This window comes from Pygoscelis adeliae, unplaced genomic scaffold (assembly GCF_000699105.1).
Source record: "Pygoscelis adeliae isolate BGI_AS28 unplaced genomic scaffold, ASM69910v1 Scaffold6, whole genome shotgun sequence".
NCBI lineage: Eukaryota > Metazoa > Chordata > Aves > Sphenisciformes > Spheniscidae > Pygoscelis > Pygoscelis adeliae.
The window spans coordinates 5664621-5670709 of record NW_008825075.1 but is presented as its reverse complement, the minus strand read 5'-3'; positions in this window follow the sequence as shown (position 1 = coordinate 5670709).

Here is a 6089-nt window from a genome sequence, read left to right as displayed (position 1 = left end):
AACTTTTTCAGCTTGGTCTGTCTTAAAAAAAAAAAAAAAAAACACTTTACAAATTTAACTTTTCATCCAGCAAACTCAATATACTTTGTGCCATGTCTCAGACACGTGCATCATAAATAAAAATACAAGGCCTACAACCTTTACTGAATCACTCAAAGTTTTAGCCTATGCTAGAGGAGAATTCCAACTCAGTTTCTAAAATCTGCATCTTTACAACACACTGGAAAACCAAATACAAGTAATACATTGAAGATAAAGAGTTATAACTTTGAACACACAACAGCATAAGGTTTTATGACTTATCTTTATATACCGATAGGAAAGAGACTTCTGATGCTATATTTTAAATAGTTCCATATACATAAATTACCTAACTCAGAATTTGTAACAAATCTTAGTCTAGTTTGAAAGTATGAGAACTTCCTGAAAAATATTATTTTACCATATATTCATTAATTCTGAGTTTATAGAACACAGAAGTCCAGTATTTACAAGTTTTAAATTAACAGAAATGATGGATTGCACACAGATCAGCTTCCAACACAGCTGACATCAATACCTACTTGATCATGACTTGCTTGCAAATACTAGGCAAATCTTTTTATATCTCGTATTTATATGAGGTAATGAATCTCGTATAAAATTTCCAGCAAGTGCTCTCTCAGCTGAACAGAATGAGAGTCACATCTTCAGTCAAGAAAAAGATAATTCTCAGAGGAAGAAAAGCTACAGGAAATTCAATATAACTTATACGGAATTGAAATTATGTACAGGGGAGCTTAAAGAAGCTTCCAATGGTTGGTTGTGAAATGCAAAGCTCTAGCTAATCTTATTGCTGTTCCCCTTCTTCTCCTCCCACCCCCCTCCAAAATCTCTCCTTTCCCTAACACCAAAACTGTCAGAAGAGAATGTGCACTGTTTCAGCACAAAGCCTGCTCGCCTTGCTGAAGCTTTCAACCGAGGCATGGTTAGACTCACACATAACTGAACTAGCTACGGTGCATATATACAGAGGTTTGCTCCTGCCTTCCCCAACATAGAAAAGTAACAGTAACTCTAACAGAGGAACAGAACAGAAAGTCAGAACTAAAGCAGCTAGATTGCCCATAGCATATCTGTAAACATCCTAAGAGAACAAGAACACACAAATAAGTTACTACAAGGTAAAATATAATGTGGACATGTGGTACACTTGCTACTCAGTGATAACTTGATATTTGTCTGTCCTTCTTTGCCCATCAGTGTCATGTTTACCTCATGCTACCTTGTTATTTCTTTGTGCAGTTATACCCTTATGGGGACTAACCCGTCTTCTGAACTATCTACCATTACAGCCCAAATCACTCCAACACACATATCAGCCAAAGCTTAAACTATCTACTCATCCATCAGAAACAGCTTCCAGCAGACCTGGTTTCACTCATTTGACAATTCTAACAGTTGCAGAAGTCTTAAACTAAGAAGCTCTTAAGCTATGAAGTGCATCTCACTGAAAACTTTTCAGAAATATCAGTGTCGGTAAAATGGAGGGGGGTTTAAAGCAGTCACAAGTGGAGAAAGTTCACGTGGCTTCTCTATCAGTAAAGCCAACATCAGAGCACTATGAAACCTCTCAGGTTTCAGCCAGGCATTACTCTTTTCTGGCAGGTCTGCAGAGAACTCTGCTCCCCTTTCCTTCAGCGTTACATACAAACCTCTTACTCTTTCAACTGTTTTCTGTACTTCTTTTGAAGAGACAACATTCAGTCTCTTCCATCTGCCGATACCAGCAGCTTTGATTACCTATTTATCCACACCTTTCCATCCTGTCCTTACTAATAGGAGCACCTTTCCCAAATCAGGTAGTAAAACCACTGTCTCACCCACAAGCTGCCCTTTCACCTCACAGCATCCGGAGAGGTAGCCAACAAGACTATGTATTTTTGCTTACTTTCATAAAGTAACAAACAAAAGACTTGAGCTGACAACAACAGAACACCTAACAAAGAACTAGTCATTAGGACAACAGAAGTTGTCTCCTTCCCAATTTCCTATCTTATTCAGACTACCATTTAAGCTGAGATATAATGAACTGTTTTGAGGTAGCCCTGTTCTGCTATATATTCATACAAAACAAAAATCTGGTGAAACACTGATCATGACAAGGGCCTGCACATTGTCACAATGTCCGTAACTCAGGATTGAGAGCTGTTACCAAGACACCCCGTTCTCACAAAAGATTAATCAATACCCTCTTCCCACATGGCTTTTTTCCAGTAGGTCCCATCTGAATTTCAAAGGCTACAAGCAAAACCAGAGATATACTTCACAAGATCTGAAACAAAAAAAAAGGAGACTCCCAAATCGTAAACAAAGCCAGGAGGTTACTACAAAGAAGCAGCAATACTTTATATTTTTTTATTCATTGATTAGCTCAATATAACTGGAATCAAGTCACCAGAAAGTTATAAAGAACTTTATTTTGGAAATAACTAGAAACAAATCATCTCCTGAAAAACATAAATGTAACATAAACATTCAAACCCCTTCTTTATGATTTTCATTAAAGCTATTTCAAATTTTGAGAATGTTGAGCTTTTGTAGCCATAAAGAAAAAAATAAATGGCAGATTTTAAGACTAAAGCTAGTTCTAGCAGTGTAAGCTGCATCCCCTCAGGAAAGGGCATTTGCCAAGCATAGCAATCGAAGGGCATCATATCAATCACCTTTGGGGAAAAAAAAAAGGTTTCTTCACCCACTATGCTCAAGCTTGAATTACGGCCATATGTATATATGGGAAAACATTTGTGGTTTGGGAACAGGGATGAGACATTTGAGCCACAGTTTTATTTCTAAATTTCAAGCATCTCAATTTGTACTGTACTTTCTTATGCAAAGATGATAGGGAAGGGAACACAAATTTAATATGTAGGCGCCAACCAAAGCCTTGTAAAAGATCTGGAATACTGTATGAAGGAGGAACTTCCAAACCATACCACTTACATGAGCAGAAAAGTGGTATCAAAACGGTCTAGCAGATGTGGAACTACTGCTATTGAAACCAACGGGAGAAGCTGTCATAGAAGTTTGAGAAGATCTAGCAGAGATACAGGACATGAAGGATGACTGTACACAAATGCTGTGCATGTAAAGGAACAGTGTCAACACCTTCACAAAGTGAATTTGCTTCAAACTAGAAGAGCAAAGTTGCTAGATACGATATACATTTCCATATTTTTCATTACAATATATCTTAATCTCTGTTAACAGCTGTGACATTACTGCTGCTGGAAAATGGAAGGGTGTTTTAACAAAAAACTAAGAAATCCTAGTCATCTGACTATCATTTGCTTTTGTAACCAAGTGCTCTGAAGCATGGTTCAAAGATAAAACAGCTTCGAAGTTAGTAGCTGACCACGATGCTAGTTGTTTAAATCCTATGATACTTCATTAAAATTTATAGCAGTCTATAAAGAGAAAGGTAAGAAAAACCAAAAGAAATTCCAGAATGCCTCATAGTTTAGCTTGCCTAAAAGGATTCTAAGAAGTGCCAATGAACACTTACACTGATATTCTCCCATTCTGTATAGGAATGCACAGTACAAAAGCTTTCCATTGCTCTGTGGAAATCCTCAGGCAGCATTCCAAACATACTTCACATTCAATAAGAATTGCCAGTCACACTTTTCTGCATCCACTCAAATTATCAAAAACTTCAGTGTAAAAACATAGAAATTCATCTAACCTGGGGACAGGGAGGTGCAAAGCTAGTGCTGAGAAGAAATTCTGACTTTAGATATCAACAGAAATAAAGAACTTTGTTTTTTTAATCTGACCACATTAAGATTTTTTCTTCCACTGAAGCATAACATTCAAGTGACCTTGAAATGACAATCATGCCAAACTCCGCTACTTTCTACATCAATAGTTTCTATGAAGAAAACTACTGGTTTATTCTCAAATACCTATTGGCATGTTAAAGCGAGAGAAGGTACCTGCACTACTCTCACATACATTCTCTGCAAGTCTCCATGTGAGGATCCACAAATGCGGACACAACAGACTGGACCTCTCAACAAAACTGAACTTTTTGACTAACGTAGGAAACAGTTCAGACTTACTGTTGGATCTGACCTATGCCTTAGTCTTCTATCTAAATCCAATAATACCGGATGCTTAAGAGGGAAGTGAAACGAACTCTTGCAAAGACCAAATAATTTTCAGCCCAGAGTCTTCTGCAATCTATTTTTTAACGTTTGGAAAACTGGCATAAATTCAGAGGCATGAGACTATCAGCTCTTGTTGACATTAACCAGAATTAGGCTGAACAGCACTTGTCACAATTGCTAGGTCAGTGCCGGACTCCAGACTACAAGAAAGTCTGATGGCAATAAGTTCAAAAATCTACTTGAGCTTGGAAAAAAATGTATTTTTGTATTTGTTCTGGATCTGTCACCTTTCAACGTTACTCAATGTGAACTGCCTTTTGAATCATTGTTGAGACAAAAAAGTCGTTTGAAAAGCACACTTTAACCTGTTGTAGATGTCAGATTTCAAGACACTTACACCTAACCTTTAACCTAAGGTCTAGCATGATATTTTTATCATACCACAGTATTATTAAACTCCTCCAAAATAAGTTTAAGTCCCCCCCTCCTCTCTCTCCCCTGCCTCCTCCACCCTTTTTTAATAGTGATGTCCCATTGCCATGTATCATTCAGCAGGTCAGCACCGTAACCATGAAGATGTTCTCACATAAGTGTACATTGGTCTAGGATTGAAAGAGGTCATTTTTTTTGCGTGCATAACACAACAGTTACACAGGCTGCTGTTTTCCTAATTCTGCTGGAGTATATACATTATCAATAACTGGAAACATATCATGTTACCAAAGAAAAGAGAATGGTTAATCAATCAGATGAATTGACTGGAATCCCCAAGGAAGCTGCTTTTAATGAAACAGAAATTTATATCAGTTCGAAGCCCTGAAGCATGAGTTTTTCCAACATTCACCAATCTTATCATGAAGACCACCACACTGAAGCTCTCAGTTGGACAAAGCCAAGTATGAAATTCTAAGTATTCATAAACATGATAACCAGAATATAAACACCACAGCATGAATTAAAAAAAAATCCATACCATTTTTAAAAGATATTGAAAAGCAATAACAAGTTAAAAGTTTAGATGTCTCCTATAACCCGAACCATCTAGATACTATTAGTTATTTCCAAATTTTAAGTCTAACTGCATGTCTTTGCAACATTAGAAACTTTTTTTAAAACAGACAAAAATATGGGACTATTTACAAAATGCCTTTAGGTGTCTTAGAATACACATAAATAAGTCTTGCAACTGTCTGCTAACCACAACTCCTTTCATTTCAATACCTTCCCATGAGTTCATTAAATCCTCAAAAGTCAGGTGGCTGGGCAGCTTCTCTCTCTCAAAGCCGCTTCCACAAGCTACCTCCTTTTTAGAACTCTACATTTCTTGACAGTAATATTGATAAGACACACCAGTAATTTTATTCTAAGCCATCTGCTCTACTATTAAAACTCAAAAGCTTTTAAGGCCAGCTGTTTGATGATTTTCCAAATATCTGCACCACTTTTTCTCCCAAAAGCTATACTAACGCAGTATATTTACCGCTCCCCAACTCCAAACCCCAAAATGGTTAGCCAAAGACTGCAGGCACTTGGGTAAACGTGCCAGCATTAATTATAGGTAACATTATATTAGTTGTGTATGACCTGTGAAACTCTGACCTATCCTTGGATGACTTAGCCATTCCAATGCATCAGCAGAAATAACATGCTGGCTCCTGACACCCCATTTTTGACAAGTTTTAGACTTTAAATGCAGCAGCCATAGCTTAACACCCAACTCCTTCTCCTAGCAGCACACGACTTGTCTCTTGACAGCAGGCACTAAAGAAGACACAGGAAACCCCGGGACAGCTAAAAATTAAGGCTGAAATTTCAATCCCTCACACTTCGTCCACATTTGCCACACGCGTGACCTTCACAGGAAGACTGAGGCTCGATAAGGTACATGAGGGGGACCAGGGCAACATCGGTCCTGGCACCCCATCTTCTCAGCCCCAGGCT